Here is a 16,788-nt window from a genome sequence, read left to right on the forward strand (position 1 = left end):
TCTCCAGTGAGGGAGAATTCACAGCCTGTTTGGTCAATCTCCAGTGCTCAGTCACCCACACAGCAAAGTTCTTTCCTCATATTCAGGTGGAACTTCCAGAGCATCAGTTTCTGCCCATTCCTCTTTTTCTATTGCTTAGCATTACTGAAAAGAATCTGCGAGGCAAACTTACAAATTTTTTGTCTAAAATCAGATTTTCCTACAAAAGGTATGAGGCAGATCTATCACAAATCACAGCCAAAGAGGTCCAGATGCTGGCAGATTTCTGGCAGGAGCTGCACCTACTAGGGCCAGCACTGGGGAGATCTCTCTGACCCTGTCCCACCATGCCCTCCTACCGTGTTTGCCCAGGTGTGCTCTCTATTCCTTGTTTAGCTTTGGCAAACCTGGCTTTTGGTCACATGAACGTACATTTGAAGGATCTGCATCGAAGGCAGTGACTGACACAGGTGTCACAAACCCAGACAAAGTCTCTGCAACAGAGAAAGCAAAGCCACCTTTCTAGCTAATTTTTTTTCTCTAAATGGACTCCAAGAAGGCCTTTGTGATAGAAGTGTTGAGCCAAGATTCCCATGGGGAGTAAGGGATCTACTCCTCTTGAAAACACACTTCAGCTGGAGCAAAGGACACAGTCCATGCTGGCAATGCAAAACCATATAGACACCTCTCCACAGTTAAAACCTGAATCAAAAACTGAAAAGGAGGAGGAGTAAAGGTCATACACATGATAAATGGATAACTTTGTCCATGGTTCAGAATGAGGAAAAGGACCTTGGAAATCATTCCTGTGTTTTAATATCTTTGAAGAAAATAAAAAGGCAGTGGTCTCAATGAACTGCATGAAAAGAGTATGGGAGAAGTATCGCTGTCTGCAGAGCACTTTGACGGGAGACTGCAGAGAGGAGGAAGTCCTCACTTTCAAGAATTGCATTTGTGGGAGAGCCTGTAGTGCAGAGTAATTCATCAAAGCAACTGAACCACTCTTCATGCTCCTCTAGACACTTATCACCAACATCATACAGGCCTTTTCTGCTGTTGCCTTCTTTCCTTTCCAATCTCAAACTTCATGCTCCTAATCACCTCTTAAACACACACAAGCTCATTTCCATAACAGCTGTGTAGCATTTTCAAAGACAATGAGATTTGCTATACTTGTGTTCTGAAAATGAAGTAAACTTTTGCATTAAGGATATTTCATAGTTCCTGTAAGGCTCATAAAAATCTATCAGGCTTTAGTGTTTCTGCAACCTGACTAGCATCCATAACAAAATGGAATCCCTTTAAAGAATCTCTCCACAATTGCAAAGTAGGCTGCTGCACCTTCTTTCTGCTGCCTTGAGAGCAGATTTGTCCGTTGCACCAAAATCAAGCAAGGAACTGAGAACACACCTGGACAAACATAGCAAAAGGAGCAGGAACTGACTGGGTCAGAAAGCCTGAAGGCAACATAGTGTAAACTGTTCTGTGCTTCTCTCAATGCTTGGCCCCTACACGAAGATCATTCAATGAGCTTCAAATCTTACTAATTTTTTTTTCCCCAGCTTTTAGACTGTAGGCTTTAATTTCTTTACTTGGAATTCAGTTTGGGGAAATTTCAAAATGATGCCCAGGGAATTTTGGAAAATGTCATAAGAAGGTGCTCAAACCACAGGCAAGGCATGAATCTCTTCAAGAGATGAATGTGAACCCTGCAACTTTGCATACTTCTCACAAAAGGGATCAGTAACTAGCACACCAGCTAACACTCAGAAAATCCACACATGCAACTGAAAGAGTCTATTCCCTTCTGATCCTTCTTGGCCCAGTACCAAGCCCCTGGCTCTTGCTTCACCTGTCTTACTCACCCCACCAAACAGAGGAAAGAAATCCCAGCAGAACTCCAGGCAGAGTGACTTCTTTTAACCACAACATGCTGACTTGTTAATTCAAATCTGGTCATCAAGTAGATAAGCCCTCATAGAAGTTGAAAACTGTTTATAAATTGATCAACTGGCTCAGCCAAACCCACAACAATTTCCAGATCTTAACACAGTGGCTTAGGAATCATCTCGAGTCTTACAAAGAATCAAATCCCAAACCGGATCCTATTGGTAAAGTTTGGAGTCCTACATAAAGCAAGTTCTACCTTGAAAAACTGTGGTGAAGATTTAACTACCTGTAATGTATTTGTGGGAACATTTGTTGGGTCTTAGGCTAGATTCTTAATTTTGACCAAGTCACTTACTTTCTTAGTTAACTGGCAACTTTGATTACAACCAAGGAACTCCTCAGTGGAAAAACCTAACAAAACCCATCTTCTATGGCAATAGTTCTAGCAAACTGACTTGAGACACTGCAGAGAAGAAACCAGACCCCAGGATAAAGGTCTACAGGACTAAAGAAAAAACAAAAAAGCATGCAATTTTACAGGCTCAGATTCAGACCTTAGAACCAGTTTTCCATGTTCACGTGCATTATTCACTACCCTGCTCGAGTGACACCCCACCTGGAGTGCTCCATCCAGTTCTGGGGACATTAGTACAAGAATGGCATTCACCTCCTGGTGCAAGCCCAGAGGAGGCCACCAAGCTGATCAGAGGGCTAGAGCTCCTCTCCTATGGAGACAGGCTGAGAGAGTTATGGTTGTTCAGCCTGGGGAAGAGAAGGCTCCAGAGAGACCTTAGAGCAGCCTCCCAGTTACTAACTGGAGTTTGTAAGAAAAGTGGAGAGAGACTTTTTAGCAGGGCCTGGAGTGACAGCACAAGGGGCAAAATTTTAAACAGAAAGAGGGTAGATTTAGTTTGGATATAAGGAATAAATTATTTACTATGAGGGTGGTGAGACACTGTTTTGTTTTAGAACACAGTCAAGTAATTAATTAATTAATTACAGTAAAAAAATTAATAAAGCCCTACACATTTACTACCATGTCTTAAAGGCAGACTATTGAGTAAGTAAAAGTCAGTGGTGAGTGTCCAGAAAACACTTTACAAAAGTGTTCAGCCAGTTTTTAACAAGAGAGGTCTGTTCATGCCTCCACAGAATATTTCCTTTTTTTCCTGTTTATTCACCTGGTTCAAAGTACTGACTAGCTTATTCAAACTGAAAAAGCCTTTGGGAACTGCAAAAGCATGGAGATTGCTCTTGCCCTCTGTATCTGCAAATAGGAACTAGTTGTGAGGAGCTAAGCTCTATGAATTCTGAAACACTGAGGAACACATTGACCAGAAAAAGAGAGGGGGAAAAAAAATCAATCAGTTAATTATTTTTTGAGAGATAAATCTTGCCTTGTTTAAATTGAATCCATGTAAATGTCAAATATATTTAGACAAGCTTACTTTCAGTGAATCCAAAACATCTAAGGTAGCTTTATTTAATGACAAATTTTAGGTGCTGAGGGATTTGTGCAGTAATTGAAGTCTAGATTCCATTAAGCTGTACAGAAATGAATTGTGGAATGAAAAAAAATTATATTTACCTCATTATATTCTTGTCATGAAAAACTACAAAATTGAATACTCTAAAACATTAACCTAGCAGGGTTGATCAAACATGCACAGCCACAGCACACACTTTTGGGTAGCAAAAATAGGTTTAAAAGGCAACGCTGGCAATATTTGCTCAGTGTGTACTGGTTACCAGCTCAAAAGAAGATGAAATTGATTAAATAAAAGCTTCTTATTTGTTCATTGAAATCTATTTATTCAAATAATTTATAGCACTTCAATTGGCATCAGCTGACCTTGGAAACATTGCAGTTGTGACTCCAGCTCTTTTCCCAGCACTGAGGCCTGCTGTCTATTGGTGAGGGGCTGGGAACAGAGTAAGAAGAGGAAAGCAGGATGGAGAGAGAGAGAACTTCAAAGCTAGGACAAAGACAGGAGGAAGCCAGAATCTAATTAGCCAGATCTAACACTATTCCCTCCTACAGTCCTTCCCCAGCCCACCAAGACATACTTTCCTCTATTATGCCATCTAATTCAGAGATGTTCCTGCATTCCAAAAGATGCAGTGTCCTTCACTTTCCATACCTCCAGCATCCTCCTGGAGGTCAAGGAGTTTCTGAAGATCCACAACAAGCCTGTCATTCCCACTACCTGCAAAAGAAGTGCAGTGCATGTCCAGTTGAAAACTCCCCTCTCTGAAAGTCTTTCCCATTCCTTCATCCTCTATTAATGCCATGAAAAATACAATGAGATCAGACAGCAAGAAGCGAAGCAGCAGAGAAATGCACCTGGGAATATCTAAGAAATGAGTGCAAAGGTCATGGCTAGTTACTATGCCTGGAAGACAAGGAGAACCAACAGCATGAGGGGGTGGAGAGATGCTGTGGAGTAGGAAGACAGCTGACTGTATTCAACAACCACCTCCAGGGCAGTCTGGAGGCAGACAGAGCACAAAAGCTGCAGTCAAGACCACTTTTGCCATTGCCTAGAGTATCTTGGCTTTGGGCACCACTGCCTCATGCACAAGTTCCCCTCCCCTCACAAGTCCTCTTCTCACAAAGAAGTGATCCACAGGGTCAGCATCACAATCCACCCAGACCTCCTATTCCAGCACAGGCCAGCACCCAAGGCATGCCTCTGGCTTTGAGGTGTCTCCTGGGGTGCTGCACTATGGCTGCAGGTGTAAATAGCCCCTCTCATAGTATGTCCCCACCTCATACACGATTCCTATGTGCAACCTCCTGAAAAGGAAACAGAGGAAAAGAAATAAAGACAGGCACCCAGCTATGCAGAGAGAGCATGAATTCTGAGAGTGAGATTGGCCATCTTTAAGCATGTACATCTGAACTAATTCTTTAGGCCTTCTGTGACACTATGGCAGAGATTAGCTATTCCTTGCAGGGAAAAACCCGCAGCAAGTGGAACCAGGGGAGGAAGCTTTCACTATCCCTCTTCTCTATCTCTGCCTTTCAAAGAACAGGAAAGAGAGGGTGAAACTGGAGAAAGAAAATTGTATCTACTCAAGTAGTTCTATCAAAAAGTTCTCAGCACAAGACTGCTGATGGCTTTTCAAAACCCCTGCTACAGTCCCACCCAAAAAGTTATACGAAATCACAAAAATGTCCAGCTTCTCCCTCCTTTAGTCCTTTTAGTTGCACTACCCATGGGGGGAAAAAAAATCTCATAACTGCTCTCTGTGGTTCCCTATCACATTATATCCAACTCCCTACACCCACAGGGCACCTACCCTATCCTCAGCCCCCTAAGCAAAGAATAATACATGAACACTCAAACCAAGCTGCCAGCCTCCTTCCCTTCCTCTTCCCATGGTATTCCCTATTATGCCTTTGCTATGTTTTTGCCATCAAACCTTTCATCCAACATCCAGCCAAAGCTGTAAAGTACTTGAGGTTGGAAAAATTTCTGAATATTACCAGGTAGGTGCTCTCAGCAGCCCAAGCTCTGTCTAAAACTCACCAGCACAGTAGAACAGCTTCTGTTCTGTGACTGCTATTTCCAGTGAGCCTGAAGTGGCAGAAGATCACAGATATGGGGTTTGATAGCACATCTGTGTGAGACTGAGCAGACTGCTCAAAGGTACTGATGGCCTCACCTAGAAAACTTGGTTACAAGACACACACAGCACAGTGTCCTGGGATCTCTCCCAGATACCTTGATTTTAGGGAAATAGGATTTGTCACCAGGAGTCAATTTGGTCTGGGCTTACAGCTCCCACTTTTCAAGTATGCCAGTTTGATCCTGGAGAAGCCAGGGCACAGTCTGAGTTTTTGTCACTGTTAGGCCCCCAAATGGGGCTGGTGAGACAGACTGAAACCTTTCCAGATGCTAATCACTCCCACGAAGACAGCAATAGGGGAAGAAAAGAGTAAACAGTTTAGCAGCTGGATGAAGAGCTCGTTTAGCCAGAGGAAAGCAGTTACGGAATGAGGCTGTTCAAAGGGGAGGCTGGAAAAAGTTGAGAGAGAACAATGGAAACAATTCTTCACTGCTCAGAATGAGCCTTTTCTGAAGATTATCTACAGATTTAAATTTTGGAGGGTCTACTGCTTGCTGAGATTCAGATTGTAAAATTCTGTTTTATTGATGCATGCAGGTCATTTTCTATTCATCTGCCTTCTAGTAGGTGTTACAGAAGCCTGGAAGCTCCAGGATTCCAACAAAAGTTGCTTATGTCCCTCTTTTTGCATGCTGAGTGTACACATATGCCCAGACCTATGATTTCCTTTGTGGCTTTTTTTAAGTCTTCTTGCATATTTGCACTGCACTGTAACCTTGAACTACCACTACCGCAATTTTCCAGTCAGAAATATTTAGAAATCAAGATGTTGTTGGAGTTAATAACAGGGAAGCTCATCTTTCAACACACTTTGGCCAATGCTAATGAACCAAGGAACACAAGTTTCAGAAATAAGGTATATTTCAATGTATTGACAAGCCCATAGCAGCATATTCTGCATTTTCCTGTCCTTGCATATAGGTAGAGTGATTCCTGGGAAGTATCCCAGGAACCACGGGAAGAGTTCAAGAAAGTTCTTAACCCCATTGCAAGGCTGACAGACACAGTCCCCACCAGCTGTTGGAGGCTGGGGTTATAAAAAAAAAAAAAAAATAAAGCTTGCAAATAGCTACATGAGACTTTCTCTTCACTTTTTAACTCCTTCTAACTGATTCTCTCAGCTAAATAAAACTGGATACCATGAAAATGGTTCTACTCTTCTCACTGGCACCCTAATTTCATACTGTGTTCCCATGTGTCTCCAGGCATCTTGTCAAATACCAAGAATGTCTGTCCAGCCTAAATTATCTCTTTTGTTTCAACTTATGTACAGGGACGTGGCATTCAGGCCCTTAAGACCTTAGAGTTTCCATGAAGCCACATTTCACTATAATTAATTTATAATATTAATACTTATTATTATTAATAATAATAATAATAACTTATATTTAATCTATTTTTACATGCAAGCAGCTCTGGCAGAGCTGCTCGAGGATTTCCCATTTAAAGTGAGGCAGGACAATGAAAAACACAGATAAAAGTCAGAAAGGCCAGAGAGGGGAAGGCAAAGATTTTAGCTATTTGTATATTTGTATTTTGTTTGCCTTGACATGATTTTACCTTCATAAAAAGAGCATGAATTTCAAGACAGGGAAGTAGAATCACAACTTAGAAACTATTTGAAAGTTGTAAAGATCAAGGCAGCAGAAAAATGTTTAGAGTAAAGCTGTACAGGCAGAGTAGGTAAAGCTGAAGGATGATGGCAAATTCAGGTTCAATGTCAAGAAATCTATTTAGCAACAGGATTTCTCAGCAATACTGGTAAGAGCAATAAAAGCCATTAAGAAAACTGCCCCCTCATTATTTGAGAAGGACACCCTATCCTGACGTTTTTTTGAAAACATTTGAGTCAAAGTGTGATCCACTCAAAGATCCTCATGTGTTTTATGGCAGGTCCCCGAGACCACATGCCAGGAGCAATAGTTGGGATGTTTTGCTTACAGAGTACCCTATACACTCTGTTCTTTCCACATCATTTTCCCTGATCTGCCTTTTCTCATTATCTAAGGTTTTATCCTTTGCCTTCTCTGCCTCCAGATCTTAGGAGACAAACCGGCAGGCAACAGGTGGAATAAAGCTTCTGACAAACTGGGATTCCAAGAAACCTCCACTTGAGCACTTAACCTCATATTTTAAGGCATGATTCCCACAATGACTGCAAATAAACTCTGGGAACTTGATTTCAATTTCCCAGGGCTTTTCCAGCATATGCAGGGAACTGTGACCATCTTGTCTTAGATGTCCAGTCCCCAGCACCTCCAGGTGGTCTTTGCTCTGAAACTCTGTTCACAGACACTGTAATGGTCATAGGACAGAGTGGAAAGTGCTTAAATTATTGGTTATTTGCATTTAACACCTTGTTTCCACAAAGTAAAGACACCCTAAAGGGAGAGGAAAAAAAGGACACAAAGCCCTTCTAAGAGAGCATTCATATCCACTTACCTGCCATCAGTCATAGGTACAAGATGGAGTTTCATTGCTGTCATGGTACTTGTACTGGCATCACTGTCTTCCCCTGTGATGTCTAAAAGCTGCATATTCAGGTAATTCAGGACAGGTAATTTCTTGAGTAGTTTTCCTTAATTCAGAGAACCTAAGTTCATTGCTTTTCATTCAAGACTTTGCCTGGAACTAACTATTGATAATTTTACAGTTTCATTTCAGTTGGGACTTAGAAACTACAAAGGCATGCTCAGAAATTGCAGACACAACAGACTTGGAAGACAGACAGCTCTGAAGGCAAAGCACTTCTCTGCCTCAAAGCAAAATGAGATCAGCTGCAGACAAATAATGAGATGTTGAATCAATTAACAAGAACAAAAGATGTTTTTGAAGTCAGACAACAATATCAGATAATAAAAATCAAGGGAGCATTTTCCTATAGAAATCTTTACTGGGCTTTTAGAATCCTCTTAATCCTCATCTACGGCCTAAGCAAAATATCTGGCACTTGGGATTTCTGCCCAGAGCTAGCTCTACTCAAATTCTGAAATGTGGATAACCAGGAACAGTTTGCTCCCTAGGAAACATCTGCTTTCCTGAGTAAAGGAATGTCACTAATATAGTTGTGCCTTGCAGGCAAACATGCCCTCTTTACACAAGGGCCGAGCAGTTTCTGTTTCAGGAGGGATTAGATTACCTGAGGAGATTCCATGATTGTGGCTGCAGCTTTTACTTCTGAGCAAACTTGAGGTTCATTCCACATGTGCAATAGCCATAGGGTGTGTTTACACACATGGACCATACAAAACCTATTTCTTTCACAGGTCAGAAATTACTTGAGAATCGAGGTTAGCTCTAAGCAAAACTGTAGCCCTCATTAAGCGTCCTTCTCTCCACTGTAGCCAGCTGGTTTTAGCTGCAGTTACCGGTCCTGGGTCACATTCTCCAGGGCTGCATTTTCCTTGCACCAAATACTTTGGAAACTTCTACCACAAAGTGCATGCTTTCCCAAGTATGAAGATAGGGAACTGTAACGTTCAATTTCATTGTCAAAATTTCCTGGTGGTCCTTTGTTGTACCTGGCTCACGTTGGAACTGCAGCTTGAAAACAAGCACAGGCTCATTCAGAACACGCAGGAATTTAAGAGGTTGCTGAAGTCCCTCTGCTAGTGCTGACTAACCCACCACATGTACCATCCCCACATAGCAACTTGGCAAATTCCTTTTTAGCACTCCAAAAGTGAGGACAGATGTAGCTTCATCAGCAAGAAGCAAATGCCTGTGTTGAGACAAGGTGTTGGCCTTGTCTGCTCAAAACCTTCACTTCCTTCTCTGCATTACCATTCAGTGAGTGAAAGGTAAATGATGCTCAGCTGCGAAAGTGTCAAAAGCAGCACCCAAAGGCTCACAAAAGGGGTGGATGACTGCAGGACAGCCTGCAAGCAGTGACTGTGAACTGCCAGACTTGGCTACAGAACTCTCTAAGCACCAGAACCAGCAGAACTGAGACTACGGGGAAAGCAGGGAAATAAATTACTGGGAAGTTTAGATATACAGCCAGAAGCCAAGAAAGAGAAAACCATTCAAAGCTGAGGGACAAGGAGCTCTCAGCCTAGAAACCAGAGTGAACAAGGAAATAATTGTGCTTAACCACCTCTATGTTCAGCTACAACTTCTCAAGCACCAGAAGATACACAGGAGCTGCACACACAGCAGCTTAGAAATATTTCTGCATCAAGCATAATGTGTACCAAACGTACTTTTGTGTCCCACTCCCAAGCAGTAAGGAGTAGAATAACCCCTTCTGTCATCACTTAATTTCTTATTTTTATAGAATATTAAAGTCACAGGCAAAGTACAAGAAGATGTCTCATGGGATTTTTACTTGCTGAAAACCAGTAATAGATCAGTAAGTCTTGGAATTCAAAAACAAACCTTTTTTTTTTTTTTGTGGATCCCACTTACGGTAATGAGCTAGAGCCTGGTCTTGGCAGTGCACTGAGCTGGGAGTTCACCTGGATGCTATCCTCCCTACAACTAGTAGGTAATGCTTGCAGCAGCTCTGCAAACTGCTCAGGGGACCATGCAGTGGAAGATTTTGCTTCTTTATAGCATAATCTATTCCAACTGAAGGTTGTCTGCTGGCCTTTGATCCAAATTTTCTGTGCTGTCAAAAGAAGGTATAATCAAAGAACCAGCTAAAGGGATCTCATTTTGTTTGAGTCTTTGGCCTTAGAATGCAAATTCACAATGATGTGACAGTTTTGCTTCATTTCAGAATCGTTAGGCTCATTGGAAAAAAACTCAACTACACAAAACAAACTTAAAAGCAAAGGCATTCCTATGTCTTGATCATCATAAAAGTCTGGCACCAATTTTTAGATAAATGTGGGATTATGTTTCATGGTTCTGAATAGAATACTTTGGAAATTTTGTTTTTGACATACAGTTTCTCTTTGCAAAGTGAAGTAATAGCCACTAAAAAGTCATCTTTGTTATAAACAATAGACTGAAGGAGAAAATGAAGGAGAAATGAAGGTTCAAACAATGGTTTTGTGAAAGGTTGAAAGACCTGAAGTGCTACAGGGATGAAATCTTCCTGGCTTGGTCTGAGACTCTGGATTTTTATTGCTCTGGTAAGTAGAACGCAGATATTCCTATTGAATGCAACTCTCTCTTACTGTAAAGTAAGTTCTAACAATGACAAACACTCTGGAGCGACTGAATGTGAAGATTGTCTAAAGCATTTTTTTTTCAGCTTTGAAAAATATTTCCACTTAACAGTTCTGACACAGAAGAGCTTTGCTGTAGCATTGTCTAGGTATCTATTAAACAACTTTGTTTTCATAGATGTCCCTCAGAAATACTCCACAGTATGAGCAGAGGAATATCAATCTTGATGCAACAGTAATTCTAAATTCTGCAGCCCACTATCATTTTGAGTAGCAGTAATGACATCTGGTGATTGTGTGGACAGAGAACATAAAACCCAGAGCTCTCAGGGTTAAACTGAACTTGATACCCTTGAGCACTGTCTTCTCTACTCTTTCCCTGAACCCCACTTATGCTGAGAGGTGCTGTGTAACAGCTAAGGAAATCTCTGAAGTACCTGCTACTGATATTGAGCTATTCTGTTAAGAACAAAAGGAAGACAATCTTTGTCTTTGGTCAGAAGGAAGCCCGCTTGGAGGAGCTAAGTATCTACCTCCAGGGTACTATAGGTGCTTTGGCATCAAAATGCACCTGCAGAGATCATATGCAGAATACACAGGCTGTCTTGCTTAGATGATCTGCCAACAGCTTTCCCTCCCTGCAGAAATGCATAGCCAGTGAATTTTCTGGATCTATGACATTCAAAACACATTAGCTCTCTAACTTAAATAGTTTCATTCCCTGTGCTTGCTTAATGCTGTCTGATAGTCCAGGCTCTTACAAACAGGGGTTTTTTGTGTGTTTGTTTTTTTTTTTTTTTAGAGAGCCAACTGTATTCTGGGCTGCACCAAAAGCAGTGTGGGCAGCAGGTCGACGGAGTAGATTGTCCCCTTCTGCTCTACTCTTATGAAACCCCACCTGGAGTGCTGCATCCATCTCTGGTACCCCCAGCACAAGAACCTGTTGTTCAGAGTCCAGAGAAGGCCACAAAGCTGATCAGGGGACTTGAGAGCCTCTGCTGTGAAGACAGGCCTAGAGAGTTTGTTCAGCCTGGAGAAGGCTCCAGAGAGACCTTAGAGCCCTCTCCAGCACCTAGTGGTGCTACAAGAGAGCTGGGAAGGGACTTTACACAAGTGATAGCATGCAGTGATAGCATGAGGGGGAATGGCTTTAAACTGAAAGAGACTAGGTTTAGATTAGATATTAGGAAGAAATTATTTACTGTGAGGGTGGTAAGACACTGGAACAAGACAAGGGTCAAAGTTTTAAACTGAAAGAGGGTAGATTTAGATTTAGATGAAGATTTAGAATAAAATCTTCATTATGAGGGAAAAGTTTAAATGTTTCTTGGGATTATGAGAAAGCAGTAGCTTCAGAAGGCTGGTTTTGAGGAAAAAAACATCAGCAGTATTAACTCCACACCAGCAGAGGGAAACACAGCCTCAAGAAAACTAATTCACCCTCTTGGGAGATGCTTTTCACCCATCACATCCACTGAAATGGACTAATTTAGCCAGGGATAATTTAGACCATTGTGAAGGAGTAGGATATGTCATCTTTCTTCCTATATTTAGTATATACACCAACAGAAATAAGCAAAAGAGATCTCTGCTTTAAGATATATCTGTTAATATGTGATTCAGACATCTTAGGCTTTATTTTTTCCATGTTTGTGTTCCCTACTCTCTGTTAAATTAATGGGCCCAAAGTGCACTTGGCAAAATAAGATCCAAATCCAGCAAAGTTAGAAACTACTTATGGATGTTGGAATTCACCTCTTTCACCTTGTCATTCAAACGCCAGTCATTGGTAGGGACCTGTGACAAAACCACATCTGGCAACAGACACGACTGGCAGCTCTTCTGACCCATCAGTGAGAAAAACAAACCCTGCTGGCCCACACCCTCTCCTTTCAAAAGACAAGCACAGGGTTAGGATAGGTTTTATCAGAAGTTCAGTGACAGGGGAGCCTTGCTGCTCTGAGGAGGTGTATCCAAAACACTGGGAGGGTCTCCAAAACCAATGGGGAAGACAGGAATGGCAGGAAAAGCTTCCAAGAAGAGGATTGCACATGAACATGAATTTCGCCTCTCTGAGAGCGCTTCACTATTCTGGGCTCACAACAGCTGCTTCCAAATCCCTCCGAACCAGCTTGCTTCTCACTCACTGTTCCAGCTCCTAAGGGTTACATCTGTTAAAGGACACTTCCAAAAACATGTAATTAAAAGATGCTGAACTCCTCTGGGCAACCAAAGCAACACATTATGTTAACTCTACACCAACAAAACAATGCGCCACAGTGTGTTCTGCTCCAAGGGACGCTGAATGCAGTGACATTAAACACCAATCATGTGGGCTAAAGGAAAGAGACGGAAATTTAATCAAAAGTTGATGGCTATGACTAGTAATTTTGCAACACTTGGATGCCTTAAAAACATGTTTGAAAACGGGTCTGCACAGTGTCCTCAATGCTAAATTCCTTGCTGCATCCTTGCTTTTGTTGCTGGCATCTCCAGCTGCATGTTACAAGTGCTCCCCTTGTGACAAAGAAAACTGCACCTAAGCCTGAGCAGGTGGGTCCCTGCTGCCCTTCCTGTCAGTGCACAGTTGCTCAAGAACAAACATTTCTACCTGCAAATGTGGTGTGACTCTGGAAGCAATTCCCTATAGGAAGGTGTAAAACAGGATGCATGCACAGAAGAGTGGCCAGCCATGTCGGCCAACAAACAGAATCTTGATCGTTTTTCATCTTTCCATCCAATGGACTCTACGGTATAATGGGGAGCTGTCACTGTTCCACAGATGAGTTACAACTTGTAGCTACTGACACGCTCTTTTCCTGTGTTCTGTCACCTTTGTCATCTTCTTTGGCTATTTACCTTCCAGAGTAGGCTCATCTTTGGTACAGTCTATAGTAATACATGCTCAATGCCAGCTTCATCTCAATGAGCAACTAAACTTCCAAGGAAACACAGCTGACTCAGGTGGTGTAAAAACCAGCAGGGGCTCCACACCAGTGATGCAAAACTGCCTTGCACAAAGGGACATTAACCACAGCCCACAAAACTGAACAGAAAAATGCAATTCTGTGCCCCAACCCCATCCTTTCAGGCAAGATAACATATACACAGGTATCTATTAAACAATGGCCAGTCTCAAGACCTTAAATTGGTTGCAGGAGAGAAATCTGCAACAGTTAAAAACTGTCAACCTTGGAAACTAAAGCAAAAAAAGCCTCCTAACAAATCACAATAAAAAAAGCTATCTCAGTAGAGTAATGGGAGGAACAGGAACGCCTCTTATCCTTTCACTTCTACACCAGTCGCCTGCATCTAACAAAGACTGTACTCCTTTAACATCTCCCACCCGAAGTGACTCCACATGACAACTGATGGTATCAGAACCAGCAGTGTTATAGCAGAAAATTACACACACACCCCTAACTAAATCTGGAAATTTAGATACTGAAAACACTTTCTTTCTTTCCTTCCCTCTACTGGGCCTCCTCTCCTGTTTCAGGGATTGCTTGTTCCAGAGTGAAGTCTCATAACTGGGCTGCAATTCTTCATTTCCATTCACTGCTCACAAATTCAGCTGTTTTCAAAATACATGAGCTGTTACTGCGACTGGGCTAAGACAAGAGATCCCCAATCCAAGCCACAAAAGTATTCAGGCTGCAGAGAGCACTTTGAATTATTTTGAGAGTACTTCTTCCCTCAGAGTCTTACCTTGCATATAGGCCCACAGAAAGCTGTGCAAAGGGATGTTACAAGCAAGAGTAGGAAGATCCTCCCTGTAACACAGCACTCTCCACAAGTCTGGAAAGAAGGGACTAGAAAACTGTGGAGCTTGTTTTTTATTTTTCCAAAAGCCCTATTTCTTCACCCTGCTTCATCCCCACAGAAATGTGACTTCTGGTCCATTAGTGACAACGCAACTGTAAGGGACACTGTCCCCTCCTTCCCTGCTTCCTATTTCATAGTTAGAGACGACTGTTGTTACTGCTAAGCTGCTGAACATCGATGGTTACCAGGAATGCTAGAGAGCAGCATTCCAGTCTTTTCCCTTAGAAGAATATCACTATATCCTTATATTTTTCTCCTGAATCTTGAGGGCTGTAGGAAGCAGCAAGTTCTTTCCTAGAGACAGCTCTGGCAGCTGCTATATATGCTCTCTAGGAAGGAAAAGATGAGCAGAACCAGAAGACTTTTGCCTTCATTAGAAATCTTCAGAAGTGTTGTTATAAAAAATACAAATAATTCATTTTATTAAAACGCTGAGAAAAATATGGAGGTGTACCCCTCTCTGACAGAAACTTCCTAACGTGTTTAACATGATTTTGGACAACTTACTCAACTCCCTTCCACCAACTGGGATAGTAGATCCAAAGCAGATCAGAGAAAACATTCAGGAGCCCAAGGAGCTTGCCCAAATCTCAACACCAGGCACGTGCAAGGCACAGAAGAGCCCAGCAGCAGTGACCTGGTGATCACCAATCTCCCTGACTGGCCCATGTCTAGGTTGAAGTGCCCAAGCCAGGAAGTAGTGTAGGGGTGAACTTGTCAGCCTGTGCTTATCAGACTGGCTTGTACACCACCAGCTAAACTAACGGGGTCAGTGCAGGGGAAAGAAGCACACAGTGGCAGCCTCTATCCCAAGAATTCCACCCTGCTTGTTGCACTGCATGTTCTCCCTTCTCAACATTACCACTGCAGCAGAGCAGCCTCCAAAGCACTGCATCTGGAAAAATACTGAAGTGATGACAACATGGGATGAGAGAGTCACAGAGATGATGATGCAATGTCTGATTCCAAACCTAGATTTTGCAGAGCACCTAGAGATAAATGCACACTGTAAACCAAGTTGTCTAGACTGTCTAGAGAAAGAGTGGATTGGAGAAGCAACCACGGTGATAAGGCAAAATATAAGGAAAATTATCCAGAAAAATAAAAGAAGACAGTGGTCAAGACATAGCTGTCTGTTTACATCATGCACAACTGGGAATATAGGCCAGACAAGTTATAGAGGTTTTCCAGATCTAATGGTAAACAAAATTACAACCTCTCTCCAAGTCTGGCCTCAATACAAATATACCCCACCCCAAGATCTCATCACACTAAGCAAAGCAGAGTTTTCCAAGTACTCCATTTCTGTAGCTGGCACAACAGCACAATTCCAATTAATAGCTAATGCAGACATGCAAAAGGAACTGTTTATAACTTGATCATCACAGTACAGGTCAGTATTATCACTACAGAACTATAATTACTGTGTTTTCACTATACTGTACAAGTCATATCAAAATATCGTATCATGAAAATCCAATTACTACTTAATTGTTGATACCCAGTATTTAAATTCAAAGGAAGATAGGAAAAACAAAGGAAAGCAAAACCTTACATGACACCAACAGATTCTTGACCACAGCTCTTGAATTTGAGCTTTTAAGTGAGGTATATGAAGAGATGGACTGCAGGACCAATCCCTCTCAACGAAGATACATAAATGAGTGCAAAAGCCAGGAACTATCTCCTCAGTATTGCAATTTGCTAACTCTCACTTACTATTAAGACATTACACAGTGATGAACTTCTTCTAATTTCTATTTTACTTCTAACACCTTTAGGGCTGTGAAATACCAAAAGGAAATGTGTAGTAACAGAGCATTTCTCACTCTGAAAAAAGGAAAGCACACTTTTAGAGTAAAACAAAGAATGGTTATCTGTGATAGACACTGAGTAAGAAATATTCTTAGGCTACTGTATGTGTGTGTGCTAGGGACAAGGATAAGAATATATGGGAGCAGTTAAGAGCAGAAAAAAGACCAGAGGAAAAAAGAAAGAAATAAAAAAAGACTCTCAAGGCAGGAGGAGAAAACTTGAGGATGCAGAACAGAGAACACTGCGGAACACTCACAAAAAAATAAGAGAACTGAAATACAGACAGGGCCTGGAAGCAACTTAGACATATGAAACTAAGAAGGAATTTAGAAAGTTCTCAGCCGTTCTACTTTTTAAACATGAAACATTAAGGCAGGAAAGCACTTAAGGAAGCATCAGCACTGAACCACAAGAGATGAAATGGCCTACTGTGTGGGAGCAGCCATTCCACGTGCTCAGAGATGCCAGAGGAACAATGTGACACAGATTTGCAAAAAAGCCAACCATAAACTGCAGCTACTGAAGCAAAGGC

The sequence above is a fragment of the Pseudopodoces humilis genome, chromosome 2 (assembly GCF_049639895.1).
Source record: "Pseudopodoces humilis isolate 2021_Gansu_Grassland_sample_001 chromosome 2, ASM4963989v1, whole genome shotgun sequence".
Classification (NCBI taxonomy): domain Eukaryota; kingdom Metazoa; phylum Chordata; class Aves; order Passeriformes; family Paridae; genus Pseudopodoces; species Pseudopodoces humilis.